The sequence below is a fragment of the Monopterus albus genome, unplaced genomic scaffold (assembly GCF_001952655.1).
Source record: "Monopterus albus unplaced genomic scaffold, M_albus_1.0 scaffold113.1, whole genome shotgun sequence".
Taxonomy (NCBI): Eukaryota; Metazoa; Chordata; class Actinopteri; order Synbranchiformes; family Synbranchidae; genus Monopterus; species Monopterus albus.
In genome coordinates, this window is record NW_018127993.1 from 464,219 (window position 1) to 481,449 (window position 17,231).

General features: G+C 40.1%; 1 long non-coding RNA gene across 2 annotated transcripts in view; it reads right to left on the reverse strand.

The window, feature by feature from the left end:
* Positions 1-10,075, reverse strand: part of LOC109966521 (uncharacterized) — a 93,744-nt gene extending 83,669 nt beyond the window's left edge. For both annotated transcript variants that reach the window (XR_002275782.1, XR_002275781.1), the window contains exon 1: positions 9,895-10,075. This is a non-coding gene — a long non-coding RNA (uncharacterized LOC109966521). The remainder of the gene's footprint in view (positions 1-9,894) is intronic.
* Between the last annotated feature and the right edge of the window lie 7,156 nt (positions 10,076-17,231).

Consider the following 17,231-nt stretch of genomic DNA (forward strand, 5'->3'; position numbering starts at 1 on the left):
AAAAAAAAAAAAAAAAAAAAAAAAAAGAAGCAGCCTAAATGACAGTTACATGAAATTATGAAGCAAATGGCCAAAGTCATGCTGGTGACAGATGAACGGTAACAGTGCTGAAATAGCACATACTAACAAAAAACCGCCAGCAATTTATCAAGAAAGTTGATTTAAGGGATCTCTTCCTAAACTGCCTGTGCATGTACATATGACAACTCATCCTAAATCCTACTTCTACACTAAATCAGCACTGGCAGACACCAGACATCATCATCTCACTAATGTGTCGGAAAATAATCCACCTAGTGTTTATTTTTGTATTTATTGCTAAAACATTCATTTGCATTAATGTCTTGCAAAATCAATTAAATGCTTTAATTGGGTGCTATGCTGTTTCAATGATGCAGCACGTACAGAGTGGCAGAAAACAGAATAATGCATTTTTTATGTTTAATGATGCCTATTATAATGTATATTCAATGAGCACCAGTGTATTCCTGTATCCCGATAAAGCAAAAATTGATGACGGAGCCTCCAAACAATGCTGAGGTAAAGAAAAACTCCAAAGTTCATTTTATTTACTGGGAATCCTGAACTGCTGAACAGGCCCTGCAGCCATTTTTCTTTTCACACAGTGGCCTCTCCATACTTGGGGGGAAAAAAAGGATTGTAATTTTTAGCTGTGTCAGAGTGATAACACCAAGATTGTGGGTTTACAGAAGTTTCCTGAGTATGTGCAGTTTGTTGCATTCTATTCGATTATGAGAACAGCCAGGATAAGAGACAAGGAGGAGGGGATATAGACTGCCAATCTAGTGCTGGAGGCAACAAGGTCCAGATCTGAAAGTATCAGCAGGCTAAAGGGGGAGGGCTCTGCACTACAGATAAGGAATGGCGTGTCCTTAATCCCCCAAATGGAGCTTCCTGTGGACTCAGGAAGTCAGAAGAAGTGATCCTCCAGCCAGTCTGCCTATACTCTCTCACTACAGTACCACTGTGCTGTAGCTTAATTTTTCATGAGGCTTCCTGCCCGTAAATGTCTGATAAAAAGCGATGTAAACAAAACGCCTGGAGAAAGCTCCAGCTCTACTCTCAATTAGGGTATAATTGCTTCCTGGTGACTATTTTCATAACATACCAGTAATGATTTTCACTGTATCTTAAGGCATCGCTTTAAAAAGCAACAGAGGTTGGGCTGGGCCATCAGTGGTGAGGGCATCCTGTAAAAATACCCTCCAGATCTTAGTACTTTTTTTTTTGCCAGCAGCAAACAAATTTCTGAGGAATATACTGCATTTACAGCACAGGTAACACTATTTATTTCCAGTAATATTTAATATTTTGCTATTTCAGCAATGAAAGTTTGCTCTAGACATATATTAATACAGATTAAGGACACCAATTAGGGACAGCATAAGTTCCATGTCTCAATTTTGAAGTTCCACTATGACACAGGATCACAGATGCTTCTTTTTGCTCACACTCTTCAGGAAAAGTTATATCAGAAGTGACTGAAAAAAGCATTTTCCTAGTTCATGTATGTTTTTTTTCTGTTCTCATATCCTGTGAATTGTTTTACAACCCCTCTTGTACATCTTACACCTCCCTGTGATTGATACCCACCGCAATCTTGTACATTTAAGGTGGCCTCAAAGGTACAGCAAGTACCAAGAGCCAATTATGTGCCCATTATTTTACATGTGTGAAAAGTGTACTTCTCAGTACAAGTACTGTACTTCTGTGCTACTACATGGAAATTGAAGAGTGCGAGCCTGAGAAAGCATCCAAATGTTAAAGGGAAAAAGCTCCTCACGGGTTGAACCCTAATGTGTGTAATGACTGATTTGTAGATAATTAAAGTTACTTGACAATTAACAACGATTAAATATGTAATGGGCAGGTAATGAATAATCTGGCTGTTGTGGCACCCAGAAAACTCAACTCAATACTCAGTCCATAATTAAGATTTACATTAGATGAATAATTGTGGTAAGCTTCCAGTGCATCCAAGGCTAAATATGTTGCCAGACGCTAAGGTGATACTTCATTATCTATTCATAAATCATCATTACGCAACATAGTATCTCACTTAAATACACTGCTTGTGCCCGTTAGGCAGTATTATGAGAAAATATTGTACCAGTCTAACATTTCTCTAGGGTTTTACTCCAAACTGTGAAACACTTGGGGACACCCTGAGGCACTGCTTACATTAAATATTAGCACTGACAGGTGTAGATTTCTCATGCCAACAAATCATCTTAGGAATCACTCAGGGCTGTTGCCAATAAGTGTAATTTAGTCATGTGTGAGTCACTAAACCAGGTGCAATCAACTCAGAGTCAAGACAAGTTCCAGAGGGCATGAAGGATACAAGAGGATCTGTACCAATCCTTTATCATACAACTTAGAAATGTAAAGACATTTGAGCAGATTTGAAATGGCAGAAAAATACTGTATAACTGCAGGGCTTTGGGTTGATCAGTACCAACAACTTCTTCACCATATTAAAGTCCTAAATAGAGACAAAGCTGTATTATTATGGTCACTAAATGTCTCTGCTGGGCCACTAGTGTAATTAGCTAGCTTCCTTCTTCCACTGTTAATCTGTCACTTTTATATTACTGCCCATCTTTAACCTACATAAAGCTGTGCCAGAGGCATGTCAATATTGTTTCCAATTCCGCGGTCACCGATAGAGGTTGATAAAAGTTATAAATTACTTAATGCACTCTGTAAATTGTTTATATTGCTGGGAAGAAAACAGACAGAGGTGGAGCAGGTGGGGAGCAACAGATATTTGAAACACAGGCAGGCTGAAGTTGAGACAATACCCAGAGCCAAAACAGGCTAGACAACATTTCACTCCAAAAAAGTCCCAATTGCCATTTTGTTCCATTAGATTTACTGCAGCACACAATATATAATTGTTCTAGCTTAAAAAGTAATAAGCAAATGTCTTAAAATGGCACTGAGTTCAGTACAAAGGGAGGACATGCAGTCACCGTATTACTGCCCTTATCTTTATTTTAAAACCTATACATAAAAAGTACAGGCTACATGAAAGATGGATGCAGGAGATCTTGATAGCAAACAAACTATTTTATAAGAGTACTGGCAGAATACTACAGCTGCCTCAAGGTAAACCACAAACATCTAAGCTCACTGGCCAAAGGACCTGCTGTTTGAACATTTAAAAAACCTTTTAAATGAATGAATTAAATGGTAATAGCTTCGTTTTAAAGAACAGGATGTTTTAGCAGAATGATTTAGTACCAGTTTTGCAAGCATTTTAAGATGCATTTTAGTGATTATTAGCCTGCACTCACTGGACTGTAACAACAGACAAATTACAAGCTAATTCCTGCTCGTTTTTAGGGAGAGGGCTACTGAACCTTGAAGCAAACAGACCGAAAAGCACTGAGCTCACGAGTGTTTGAAAAGTATTTTAAAGACACCAGTGAGATATGTAAATCAATACCTCCTCACTCCTTTGTGCATCTGAGAGGACAGACAGGCTGTGGCTGTTTCAACAAAGTGGTGGCATCATTATGAACTCCTACACTGCCCCCTGTTGGTGATACACAGTTGCGCACAATAAAGGTCTGCATAGATAAACTTGTTTTCTTTTCTCCATAACAAGCCTTTGTCAGAATGATCATGAACAAATTACCTTCTTATACAAAATACCTAAATAAATGGATGAGTGTTCCACTGTGTCATGTACAAAATGATGTACTTCTACAGTAAAAATACGTTAGTTGGTTGACAGGCTACTAGACTCTCACTTAAAAGCAACAAGATCAGTTTATGCGCTTGCCATGGAGAGATTAATATAAACAACCACAGGCTCATAGACTCTTTCACTGGCAAGACTGAAACTCCAGGCTAAAAGCAAAGTGTATCTTGGAAGGTAGGGGGATTTTCATTTTATGTAGTCTACTGTTGCTTACTGCCTGAGCAGAATAGATAAATCAAACCATTGGCCTGGGAACGCTCCTGGTCAGCCGCAGTGGGATTGAGAGGAGGGGATGGTAGGAGCGAAAGCCCACACATTGGAAAATGAACTGCTGTCTTTCAAACCAAAATCCCACATGATGGGAAAAGCAGCAGAGTGGCACTGTCTCGTGACAGCACCTTGTTAGTGACTTTAGTTTAAGAACTACTACTGCATTTGGCTCTTTCGGAGAAGAAAGGGAGCTGGTAAAATGAATAAAAGAGAAATAGCGTGGTGCTGCAGAGAGATGAGTTATAAGGAAGAAGAGAAAAGGAGGAGAGAGGATGTGGCCATGGATCACCGGCCTTCTCCAGTTCAAGGAAGGTTCATTGGAACCCTTGCTCAGATTCATGTCATCTGTTTAGCTGTTCATTGCTCCCTGGGGTACATCTCTCTCCCTTTACAGTATGTTCAACTTGACAAAAGGGCAGGAAGCTTATCAACTATCCAGCAGCCAGGAACAGGTTCTCAGCCAAGTTCCATATTTCAAACAAAATCCACAATATCAATTATGGATCTCTCCCAGCATGGACAAAGCCGTTTCAGTTACTCACTGGCATATGATGGTTTGGAGCTTCTGAAGGAAAACAATCAGTAATTTGGCAGGCAGTAATAGTAGTCTAATTACCAACAGTGCCTCTGTCAGTGAGTACTGTAAGTGGGCATGCAGAATGGTATGAAAAATTGCTCCTTCTGTCTTTGTCCAGATGACTGAAAAGCAATGGGAATAAAAAGCTGAGTCATAATTGCTGTGACAAATGCAAAGTGGCAAATGGCTGTTGTCAAACGGAGACAGCGTTATAAATGTAAACAGGGAAATTAGACAGAGGACAGTTCGTAGACTCAACTCTCCTGTGAGTAACTATCTGCAAGCTGCATGAATCAATTAATAAGTTTGAAAAATCATTATAAACTGAGCTAATAAACAAATTCACAACTGTTATGCATAAAGGACAAAATAACAAAACTGTGTTAATGGACATTTAATTAAGTTAATTGCAATTTTGAAGACTGCTACACATGTGAATGACATTTTGTTAAATGTCAGTTTAGGCTATGTATTAACTTTTAAAGAGCAGAAAAAGAGAGGCAAATAAGTAGCAAAGTTAGTCTATGAGCTTAAACTATATCACTTGCAACAACTTTAAAGTCTGTCAAAGTGGCTACAATCAGTGATTTATATACACTGGTCAGCCATAACTTTGACCACTGACAGGGGAAATCACACCGATTCTCTCATTACAGTGGCACCTGTCAGTGTGTGGGGTATAATGTGTTGGAAGCAGGGAAAATGGGCAAGTGTAAGGATCTGAGTGACTGAGCCAGACCGTGATGGCCGATGACTGGGTCTGAGCATGTCCCAGACTGTAGGTTGTGTGTTCCTGGTCTGCAGTGGTCAGTACCTACCAACAGTGTCTAAGGCAGGACAAGCAGTGAACCGGTGACAGGGTCATGGATGCCCAAGGCTCACGGAGGACGAGGTTGACCTACAGTAGATTAAATTTTTAAATCTCATTCATTATTTTCAAATGACTAAAATTAGTTTGAATTTATGGTCAAATGGCTGAAAATGAGAAATACTGTACATTGGTCTCTATGAAGAGGAACATTCAGCAGCTATAGTGGTGATATCACACCTAGAGTGGGGAGGCTGCTGAGTTGGTCAAAAACAATCCCTCTAACTCGTTCACACAAGCACAGTTTTCACCTCTTTTATATATTTTTATCACTCAGTGGTACACAAATCTGTGCTGTTCCTGACAGTAGAACTATGGTAGTAAACAGATTCACAGAAGATGCACAGGGAGCTGCAGACTCCACTTACTATACCAACCAACTGCCACATGGACTGACAGTATTAAGCAGGTCGTCATAATATTATGGCTGATCAGTGTGTAAAAGATATATATACACAGTAGATGCATATATAATACAGTATACTATATACAAGATATATAACAATTCAAATTAGATTACACAATTACAAAAACCCACAGAGAATTATCACTTGCCTCTACAGTCTCATTTTTGTGGCTTTCAGCTCACTGTTTTGATTTCAGACTATGAAATTCAACAATGCTAGCCAATGTTTCAAAAAGCAGCTGTTTCTTAAAAAAATAAAAAAAAAATCTATAGCAGACTGAAAAGTTAGTAACTCACTGCTACATAGTGGAGGACTTAGGGTAAAAAGAGCCAGATACAGTATTTTCATCAGGAGTTGTTAGAGACAAGAGCTGAAAGGAGTGAAAACTGGACTTACATTCATCATGTAGACAAAAACACAACTCTGAATAAATGAGAACATCTCTCCATGTCTGCTGAAGATGTAAATAGGCTGTTTGCTAACAAGTTTGTCATAGCAGTTTGTTTCTGCTTCCCAAGTGTCCAAAAAATGTGTTAATGCAGGTTTAGAGGGGCACAAATTTGTAATATTGACTCATTACCTGCTACCTCTTGATAACAGATTAGCTTGCAGGCCTCTTGCTATTCTCATCTTTGAGTTCTGTTGCTTTAATAGTCTTTCTTTAATGTTTAGCATTACTACACTAGGCATACTGTATAGAACACATGCTACATAACGCTGCCCCTTCTTCCTGGAATAATGTACAAAAGGACCATGGTCCATCACTCTTGGTCAGTCTGATTGTTTTAAAGTTGTACTTATGCATCTAAACTGTATTGACCTTGATTTTATAACATAACTAGATAACACAACATAACTGGATGTTGCGTTTACTGTAGTGCGAGTCACTTGTATTTGTTAATTTGTATTGTTTATGTCTACTGTTGTAACTGTGACTTTGCTTTCACCTGGTTAAATGAAGGATAAATAAAAATAAAACATCAATATGATGTAAATGTGTCTGACGTGCAGCCTCAGTCTCTTCACCCTGGGTAAAGCCCTTCAAACTGCCTGTGTGTTTGAGAGATGCGGTACAAATAAATTTGCCTTGCTTTGCTTTCTCTGCTGGCCCGCTGCCACGCTCTGCCTTTGCCTTGCAGCCCTTATCTGTTCTCAGACCACCCTGCAGTTTAAAAACCCTCTGCAGGACAACAGTACACTATCTGAATAAAACTGAAAAGTGAAGGTCAGACTGACACCAGTTCAAGAGCAGCAACGCGCAAACTGTCATAGAACATGTGCCATGTAATAGTATTCAACAGACTTCTCTGCAGGAACATTTCACCTTTACCCACGATACCACAGTGCTTTACAATGTTTGCAAGTGAAGGGAAGGGAAGAAAGGGCAAAGACTGCCTTTGCTGTGGAACGTCATCCTTTTCAGTTTCTCTACTACAACGTACTGTATATGGGACCTCCTCTAGCATTGAGGTTATTACTGGGATGTACTGTTTTCCCATCCACTCAGTTACAGTAGCAAAGGTAATCTAGTTACTTATGTTAAAAAATGATTATTTAACTTTCACATCTTTAAAGAACGTTAATGTCCAGGCTGAAGGACAGTGTGCGCAGAGTTTTCTCATTCAATTCAATCTTATACCGTGTAAAGCTTCTAAACTAGAGCTGTATTCCAAAAAAAGCACAAATAGGCAGCTTTCACAAATATTTATTTTGAGCAAATGTTTTTAAAATGACTTGTTTTCAGGAAGAAAAAAGAAAAAGTCAAAGCGGGTGTTTGTGCTGACGTAGACAGTAAGAGAGTGGAGCTACGCAGCCTGATTAAAATATAGTACATTGCTACGCCAGTATTTTGTCTTCATTGATTATTTTTTACCTTAACTGGTTTGCTGAGGGAGTTTATTATAAGGTTACTTTTCTTTTGTTTTCCTGTTGGACCTGCAGTGTGTGAAGCTGCTCAGGCAGTGTAGTTACTAGCTAGTTTACACTGCTCACTGCTCAGTCAGCCTGTGTCACATGGTTGTAGGTATCACACTGGAGAAACAGAGCATTATTTATAGCTATCTGAGCAAAGCTCCTGTGCTGCTATTTCAACTTAGAAGACACAGATACAGTGGGGTTTGTTTGACCAGGATGAAATTTGGCTGGCATTCGCCTGTTAGCCCTGTAACGCAGCCTTATATTAACATTTTAGTCTCCTAAAATTAGAGGTGTTATAAAAACAAAAACAAGATTGTCATGCCCGTTTCTACATGCAAATAATTTTGCTGCCCTAATACAGATACAGGGCTCACTACACATCCCTATTAGAAATAGACCCACTTCATTAGCTACAGCCCATAAGAGATAAAACTAAAACTAGATTTCAGTTGGTATCAACTGGTTTCCTTTTCAAAACTATTCTCCAATAACTTTTTTTACTTAAGAAAAAAAAATCTGAACCAGGAAGAGAGAGTATAACATGATAAAAGATTTTTTTTAAATGTGCAGGAAGGCAGGAAATAAGCCAACACTCCAATCACACCGGTATAATCCTTTATGGGAATTTCTGTAGTGCAGATTTCCAGCTCCTTCATCACTCAAAGAACTGGAGGTTTTTTCTTCCTGAGGGATGCTTCAACATCCCACTACACACAGTTCAACACTTGTACAAAATTACAAGGAAGAATAAAGCTGCTCTGGGGCCAAAGGGTGGCCCTGTTTCTTGCTAGGTAAATAATATTCATACAGTATATTGCCTTGTGTTTCCATTACTTTTTCCATCAGCTGTAGCTCAATATCTCATTATGATATCTTCATGTATACAACCTGGGGCCGTGTAAAACTACAAACAGACCTGATACATTATTCCTGTAGTGAAAAGCTCACAGTGTGACAGTGACAGATTACATTTCATTTCTAACATATCTAAAGTAGGCTGCTGCTAAGCCTCGAGTGTGTCAAGACCCTGAATAGCAAACACACACAAATACAAAAATTGCATCTTAAAATAAAAATAAAAATATACAGCCTTCATGTGTATACCCCCTGTTGGAGTCACATGAAAAATGAAAGCTGTTAAAATTAGCAGTTACATTACTCTGCTTAAACCGCACATCACTGTGATTAAAATAACACCAACTGCAGAAAGGGCTGGGACAATAAACCAAGAGATTGTGTGCATGTATCCAAATTCTTCATTTAGGCACTAATTCAAATTGAAAAACAATATAGGTTCATAAGGGTGACATGATTTTCTCATGCTTGTTTTCAGCAACGGCTTCGCTTACAGCCGAGAAGCTCTTAATTCGAGGAGCAGGGGCACTTTACATATTCCAAACAAAAACAACATTATATTGTTCACAAAATGTAGAGACAAAGCTAGCAGACTAAAATGTTTTCTTGTCTCCAGACAGCAATTTATCAAATGTGTCTCAGCTGGAAATGATGTATTTCAGCAGAAAGCAAGATAAACTGGTATTTAATTTGTCCTTCAGTCCTGCTGTCACATTTGGGGTGAAGAAAAAAAAATCAAAGTTGAATTTACTTGTAATTGGTATTTCAGAGTACAGGATTAAGGACAACACTAATTTCTTATCAGGAACTTATTAGTTCTATGATTAAGCATCACTAATTTGAGGGTGAAAATTCAATCTTGACCTCAAAAGTAATAGTTTGGCAAAATAAGTCTTCACAAACTAGCTTTTTCTGATCATACGGGACCATCTGTGATCGCATGTCTCATATTTAGGTCACATGATCACAATTGGATTCAGATCAGAAATGAGCTCCACAGTGCTGCCGTGTTGTTTACTAAAGCCAAGGATTGTCTCTACTTTTGCTTGTTGATAGCTGCACAAGTTTGACAGTGCTCTTAATTAGTCATTAGTTACTTTTGGCCAATTATAAAAAAGAACTGATCCTCTGCAGCATTTCTGTACAGTTAAACAATCCCTGTCATTTTAGAACTGATATGCCACCATTACATGTGACCAACTACGTACGTCTCCTCTCCACCATAGTGTGTCCTCTCTCTCTCTCTCTCTCTCTCTCTCTCTCCCTTTACCTTTCTGGCTCCAGAGCTCTGCGTTTCTGATGAGCAGTCACCGGCCACATTAACCTGTCCAGTAACTGTTTGTTTGTCGTGTCCTGATGCTTTTCTTTTCTCTCTCCTCTATCCACTCACCGCAACCGGTCGAGGCAGACGGCAAACCACCAAGAGCCCGGTCTGTCGGCAGTGGTGGAGGCAGTACCTACGTAAAAGTAGCAAAAAAAATGAAAATACTCAAAGTACAGATACCTCAAAATTGTACTTAAGGACAGTACTTGAGTAAATGTACTTAGTTACTTTCCACCACCGTCTGTCGGAGGCTAGACCTTACTATGTACAGTGCCCTGAGATGAATGTTGCTGTGAATTGGCACTACACATACAAATAAAATAAAGCTGAACTGAGCTGAGGTGTCTGGACTGTTGCTTTGTTTTGCCAAAACACTTAACTTTTAATTTCCAGATCTGTTTTCACTTTGATATGACAATATAGTACAGTGCTTGTCTAATCTGAAAAGCATCTGTTTTGCAAGTGATAGCAGGTTAGCTAATTTTTTTTGGGCAGATTTTTTTAAAATAAGGAAAATAAAAAAGCAGGTTATGCTCATTTAGAATAATATTAGTTCTTTTGTGCCTAAACTTCTGCAGATTGTCAACATTTAAAAAGCTTTTTTGTTCATTAGCGCCACATGCAGCAGAATGCGTTTCAGACTAGAAAATGTTAAAGAATTCAACTTCTAAAAAAAAAAAAAAAAACAGAGGCCCATTGCAATAAGCAAGAAGAGCGGGGCACATCATATTAGCAACCTCACAACCAGGCCTCTTTAGCCAACTTCCCAGCTTGCTTACTATTCTGTTTGGGTTGCCTTCCTGCCTCTCTTTATTGCACAATTCATGGCAGCCCATAAAGGCCATTACAGAGCAGTTTAAAGTGACAAAGCATGTGATGTGAACAAGAAACAGGGAGGTCATTATCACCGTCTAGGGCCAAGCTGTGGTACCAAGTCCAGCTGGTACCCTCATACCCCCTGGCAGTGCCCCCCGTGACAACTAAGCGTCCACAGGAGTCACACACGGGTCTCGTGACTGTCTTGGAATACCGCTGAATGTCATCAGGATTTAATGAGGTGACAGCGCATTGTATCAAAAGCTAGTAGGGGGTCTACTGCTGCCTTCCACTCTCCCCTCATTAAAACCCTTTTAATGGGCTCTGAGGAGGGCAAACCTCTTCTAACTGGCTTTACGCTTGTTCAGGTTGTCAAGGAAAATTATTCTTGTTTACGAACAAACTTGCTATTCAGCACTGAAATATTGATTCGAGCAAACTTCAAGGGACCTGCTGGCTGGCACTAGTATAATGGCCGGGTGTCTATAGAGCTGACGGCTTTCAGAGACTCAAAGACACAAAAAAAGAAAGCAGACTAGACTTTAAATTTAGTGTAAATGGCTGGCAAGAATGTACTGATAAATTCCCAGTAACACTCCGCAAACTTAAATCTACTTACAGTGTGTAGTCAAGTCAACTAAAGGTTAACGTAAACACTGGCGATTGTTGTGGAGGCTGTGTGACATTTGCAGGCGGGGCTTTTCCAGCAAAGTGATGGCATTTTCTCACACTAACAGCAAAGTGTGTCTGGTAAACAGACCAAGATCAAGCAAAGTACAAGCTACTCTATATCATGCCTCAAAAGCAAGCCTCAAGGCAGTCAGGATGAATATATCCTGCGTTCACCGTCAACAGTCACATGCATTAACGCCCTGGATGCAGACTACAGCTAATTACATCATTAAGCACATTACAACAACTTCGCATTTCAGAAAAGGGCAAACAACTCCTGTTTGCTAGTGTGCATGTCAGGTGGCCACAGAAGTTAGCAGTGCTTTGAAAATTAAAGACAGGCCCAAACAACATGTTAATTATTCTGACAGTAATTATGCATTCACTCAGTTAATTAGTGCAGATGCCTAAAAGTAGATAATAGGCCAATATGTCCTTAAGGTACTGTGATTAACATAAAATGAGTTATCTTTTTCCATTCCGACATAGTCAGACTTGATACAGCCGTGGTGGTGATTTAATCATTTAAGAGGCTACATCATGTTCAACATAGCAAATGAAAATATATTACCAAGAAAGCTGAGGAACAGACACCTGTAGTATTTAGTCACATGCCAATGTGAAAAGAAAGTTTTCAAAGTACAGCAGATCAGTCTAGGTTTAGTGGGTATATAGATGAATTCAGATAACAAGGGGACCTGGTTTCGTTTGTATCGTGTGCATGCAACAGGATGCCTGGGTGGCTTTGATACACATTCCTGCCTTGGCTTCCCGCTATTGCACTGACTGACATTTGGAAGAGGAGGGAAGCACATTCAACACATCTGCGAGACTACATGTTAAGATACGGTTTGTTTTCTCCAAATGAGCAGCTTTAAATTTCATATGCTTTTGTCGTGTTTGTGGTTATTTATTTTCATACCATTTTTGCTGCATGCATGATATAAAATCAAACTAATTTGACCAATATCAATTATAAAGCACCAGAAAAATATTAGCTGCATGGAAGGCAACAATTTGTTATTGTTTTTAATTTTACATTCAATAATCCTGACAAACACCGTATTTTGAATCTGGCAGGGGCGGCACCAGGGGTGGGCAGTCAGATTTTCTTGCTCCCCCCATGCCCATGAAGCTGCACATGATCACCCTCTAGAATAGGGTTAATTGCAGGGCTGCTGCTTTACACTGCATTAGCTTTAGCCAGGTGTACCTAATAAACTGCCAACTGAGTGTACAAGCTCTGCAGAAGTTCTGCTATCAGCTGACCTCTTCGACAGGTCTTACAGATAATGCTGAGAATGCAAAGATAGTGATTAGATTTATGCTGCTCTTACAATTTCTGTCACTCTAGAATGAAAAACGTCCAGGAGGATGGACACTGTCCAGTCCTGGTGACACCGAAGGACACCACAGCAGCTAATCTTAAAAAAAAAATTAATATGTGAATCATTTTTCCTCTGACTGCCAGACTCTGTAATGGGGACTGACATTCAAACAGCCTTGTCAAAAAGTCCGGGAGCAAAGTTTAGGGATGTGTTTTTTTCTTTTTAAACAAATGCACATTTATCATGTGTTGTGCTCAGTGAAATTGAGAGGCAAACCTGAAATCCCTGAATGATTTTTGCACAGAGGCACTTTCTGTGATGTGAGGGAAAGCTATAACTCTTCAAAACAGCAGTTATCCTCGGCAATCTATAAACATACATCATCCGGTAACAACACATTCATCACCGAATGGGAAGAAAAGAGCTGAGGAGGGGAAGGTTTGTGTAATACCTCTGATTAAATCTTGGGAAAGAGGCACAAAAGTTACATTCTCAAGCAAAACCATTTGTTCTTGCAAATTAGTGTGGGCAGGTGCTATTATTCGTGCATGAACTCTTTGGCTTTGGGAAAGAAATTTATCTTTTCAGAAATAGGAGACAGCAAATCACTGTGAAGTTATTCAATCTCTACCTAGTGTTTCAAGTAAAATTACCTTTTTGCTTTGTATGCAACTACTGAGCCTCATCATAGATGGCATTTAGAACAATGATAGCGAATGTCAAAAAGAAGTCGTCCTGGTTCACAGCACCAAGTGACTGAAGAAATAAGAAACTTACCAGAGTCACGGTAACTGCACAATTTCACTTTAAAGCTTCATTTACCCTTAGATGAATAACCTACTGCTCCCCTTGCAAGGACAAAATGCCACCACCTAAGCCTCTTCCTTTAAACAAAAATTTCCACCAACAGCACCCTCAACGTGCTTAACTGACCCTTTCTTGCAAAACCACTACTGAACGCTGCTGCAATATGAATAAATAAGCAAACATACGCTCATCTTGTGCCCCCTCACACGGCGTTCAGTTCTGAACTCAATTTCACACTCCACTGCCTTCTCAGACAATTTAGACAGGCTGATGCCAACGGCAGAAAGTGAAGAGACAATGCATTTATTTATCGACTTTTTGGCAGAAGGGGGATTTGTCAGACTCTGTGTGCGTGTCAGAGGAGTGAGCGTGTGTTTGTGTGCATGGGCCCATGCACCTATATATGACAGAGACACATTGGAGGGAAGCAAGAGAAATGTGATTCAACCCCGAAGACACACAGGGACAGTGCGCAAGAGAGGAAGAGCGAGACAACAGGCGTAACCAGGGGAATTGTTTTCTTAGTCACTCATCCGGTGTTTGTCCCAGTGCTCCAGCAATGTGTCTGAGGAGGACATGAAAGGCGCCGCGTCTCCACCTCGAGAATGCTAACAAATAAAAATGACTACGATGGAGTTTAGACACGAGTAGGCCAGTAGTCAAAACAGCTCAAATAATGTACAAAAATGCTCCTTATATGTTTTATGCAGCACATTAGTCCACTCCACTGTCTATGTATAAATAACACCTGCCGGCAGCATCATGGGAAATATATGATGTAGTGTTTTGGGAGTTTAACCATTACTGGGGACTAAAGGTCAGGATATTCAGAGTTTTATTTTTGATCGTTTGTTAAATTCTGCCTCTCACATGTGCCTCAGGTGCAATAATAAATTGCTGGAGTGCCCCTTTAAGCCATGAAGAATCATCCCCGTGTGGCTGCCTCAACCTTCGGTCTCTTTGTGTGCAGGGTCTGGAAATAGCAGCCCGGGCGCCTCTTAAAACAGATCTTTATGTCTTTATTTCATATCAGTTGCACACACTTTGCAATGTGACATCAAGGACAAAACCTTAAAGCTGGTGGAGGAAAATAGATTGCCCTGCCGAAGAGGAGTTTCTGCCTGGAAATTATTCAAAGCACAGCCGTGTTTAAAATATCCAAGTGCTCCCCAAGTAGAACTGAGGGTTCCGGTCTACTGAGCAGTTCCTTATCACAAAGACTGTGGGTAATTCACTCAGACATATCAAATAAACTTTCTACAAAATTCACAAGCAAGGAAGTATGACATTCTAATAGGTGTCTTCATTAAGTCTTCGGGCAGGGGGTAATGTGATTGGAATTCATGTGACATTTTCAGCTCAAAGACTTTCAGTCTTGTCCAGTTCTGACCTAATAGAAAGCTGTGTTTTCTAAGCTGCGGCATTCCCACATCTATCACTGAACAACATGCACACGTGTGTGCATATCAGCACTGGGAAAAGAGCAGCAGTGTGTTGGTGGGGTACAAACAGGTATCTGATCTGAACAGAGGCTTCTCACTGCTAGAGGAGTCGAGGGGCTAAACAGTCTTTCAGACCCTTGCTGTTCACTCCTAAGGCCACTGTGTAAGCAACTGTACACAGATATTTTTCATTTGTATAAGACTTCCCAACTATTGGGGGGAAGGCTGTAGCCAGGTGGTTACAATGCTCCATGTACTCCGCTGGGGATCGCCACGTTGGCGATTCGACTCCAGCCACCCACAGCTCTGTCGCAGGTCCCTCTGTTTCCTGTCTGCCTCTCAATACTAATTAATAAATGCATATAAAAATAAATTAATAAAAAGAACTAACAGCCACAGAGGCAACTCTTTACTGTACAATTAAACTAAGTGCTTTAAATGAATAGATTAGGGTAGCAGAGAAAAAGTGCACTATTCACAACTCTGAGGTTCCATAGGACAGTGTCTCTGTGTGCCTTATACTATACATAGTGCCTGTCAAGCTGCAATCCATCCAATAAAAACTACAAAAATGAAAGAGATGAATAGGGAACCTACTGTGTTACAGTAACTAGGGACACTGGGAGGATAAAAAGGCAGCAAAAGACGATGAATGTTGTCTCCTTTTCCTGCAATATGAAGGGGTTAGTCTTCCCCAGTTGAGTTTTATCCAACACTCGGTGCTATTATCATCATTTCCCACTAAGCAGAAGCTCCCCAGATACTCCCCAGAGAGCGGCATTGAGCCGTACTCGCGCCTTCGCCATGTTACCATGGAAACCTCCCCATGGCATGGCCCATTACAGAAACAGACGCATACACATCACTTTGGAAAAGCTTTTGGGCGGAAGATCTCAACCCCGGTGTGAAAGCACTGAAGTTTTCTAATGCTCAAACATGTAGGTCACTTTTCAGGGGGTTCCTGTGCACCACTTAATTCTGCTGACAACTTTTATTCTAAGACAATGTTAAGGGGAAAAGGCAATTTAGGAGGAAGCAAATGCTGCTGACCAAAACCCCTGAAGAAAATTCATAAAGGGCATCTCACACTGTTCAAAACAATTACACAGTGCTCTACTTTTAATACAGAATTGAAATAAAAAAGTTTCACATAATAAAATGTACAACTGTAATCATCTCTCACTAAACTTAACCTGCTGACTCACTTCATCACGCATAAATTGAAAACAACACACACCACGGCAGCCACTTGCCTCAGCATCTGTGTCCTCCATCACCTAAATGAGGACCCTGATGAGGTTAAGTACAACTGCAGCCCCCACCCGATTGTTTCACATACTCTGCTGTGGGGAGCCATTATTCTGGAGGCCTGCTTGGCTTTTATTAAGACACGTTTTATTATGTGTCTCTGCACCCATGTAATGAGTCTGGCATAAGGATGATGCTCTGATAAAACATCCAACATGACTGTTATGCCAAAAAAAAAAAAAAAAGCTGAGTCCAACTCTGGGTGGCAGGACGCAGTTTGTTAACCTGGGGGGTGCAGAGAAAACAGAGATGGAGGGCATCTTTGTGGGCCCAACTAGAAACACCAAATCTGCTGAGATCACATGTGTACTGCATCACAGCTTGCTCATCTTCAGCCACATTCATCACTCACAGCCAGAACGCCGACTGCTCTTTGATGACATATCATTACTTCTTTGACTAATGAGTCGCCCGGGAATAGGTGGAGGTGAGGTTATCAATACTGAGGAGCGCTATAATAGGCGGATGTTTGCAGTGAATGCAGGATGAGTCACGATGGATTTTTTGGTTTTCGGATGTTGATTTTTGAAGTGACTCATCACTTCCAAATGACCTTTAATTGCGTGAAGTGATAGTCAATTCATCTTTGGAGGAAAAATGGCAGAAAAGCTCGATTGTGAAGTCTTACAGGGGCTGTGTTTCCTGCTTCTGATTAATTTGGGTCAGGACAGATTAAAACGGAATGGAAGCGCACGCTGATTAATGCTAAATTAATGTTAAAGTCACTTAACACCTTGATTAATTTCACAGAAATCATTATTAGTGTGCTGAACTATTTAGCTTCTGACAAACAAATAGTTCATTTCCAAAGCTCATAACGTGCATGCTGGACAAATTCATCTGGCAATGACATTTTTACTCATCAGTATTGCACCAAATAGCTACGTTCTCATTTGTACTGAATACATAT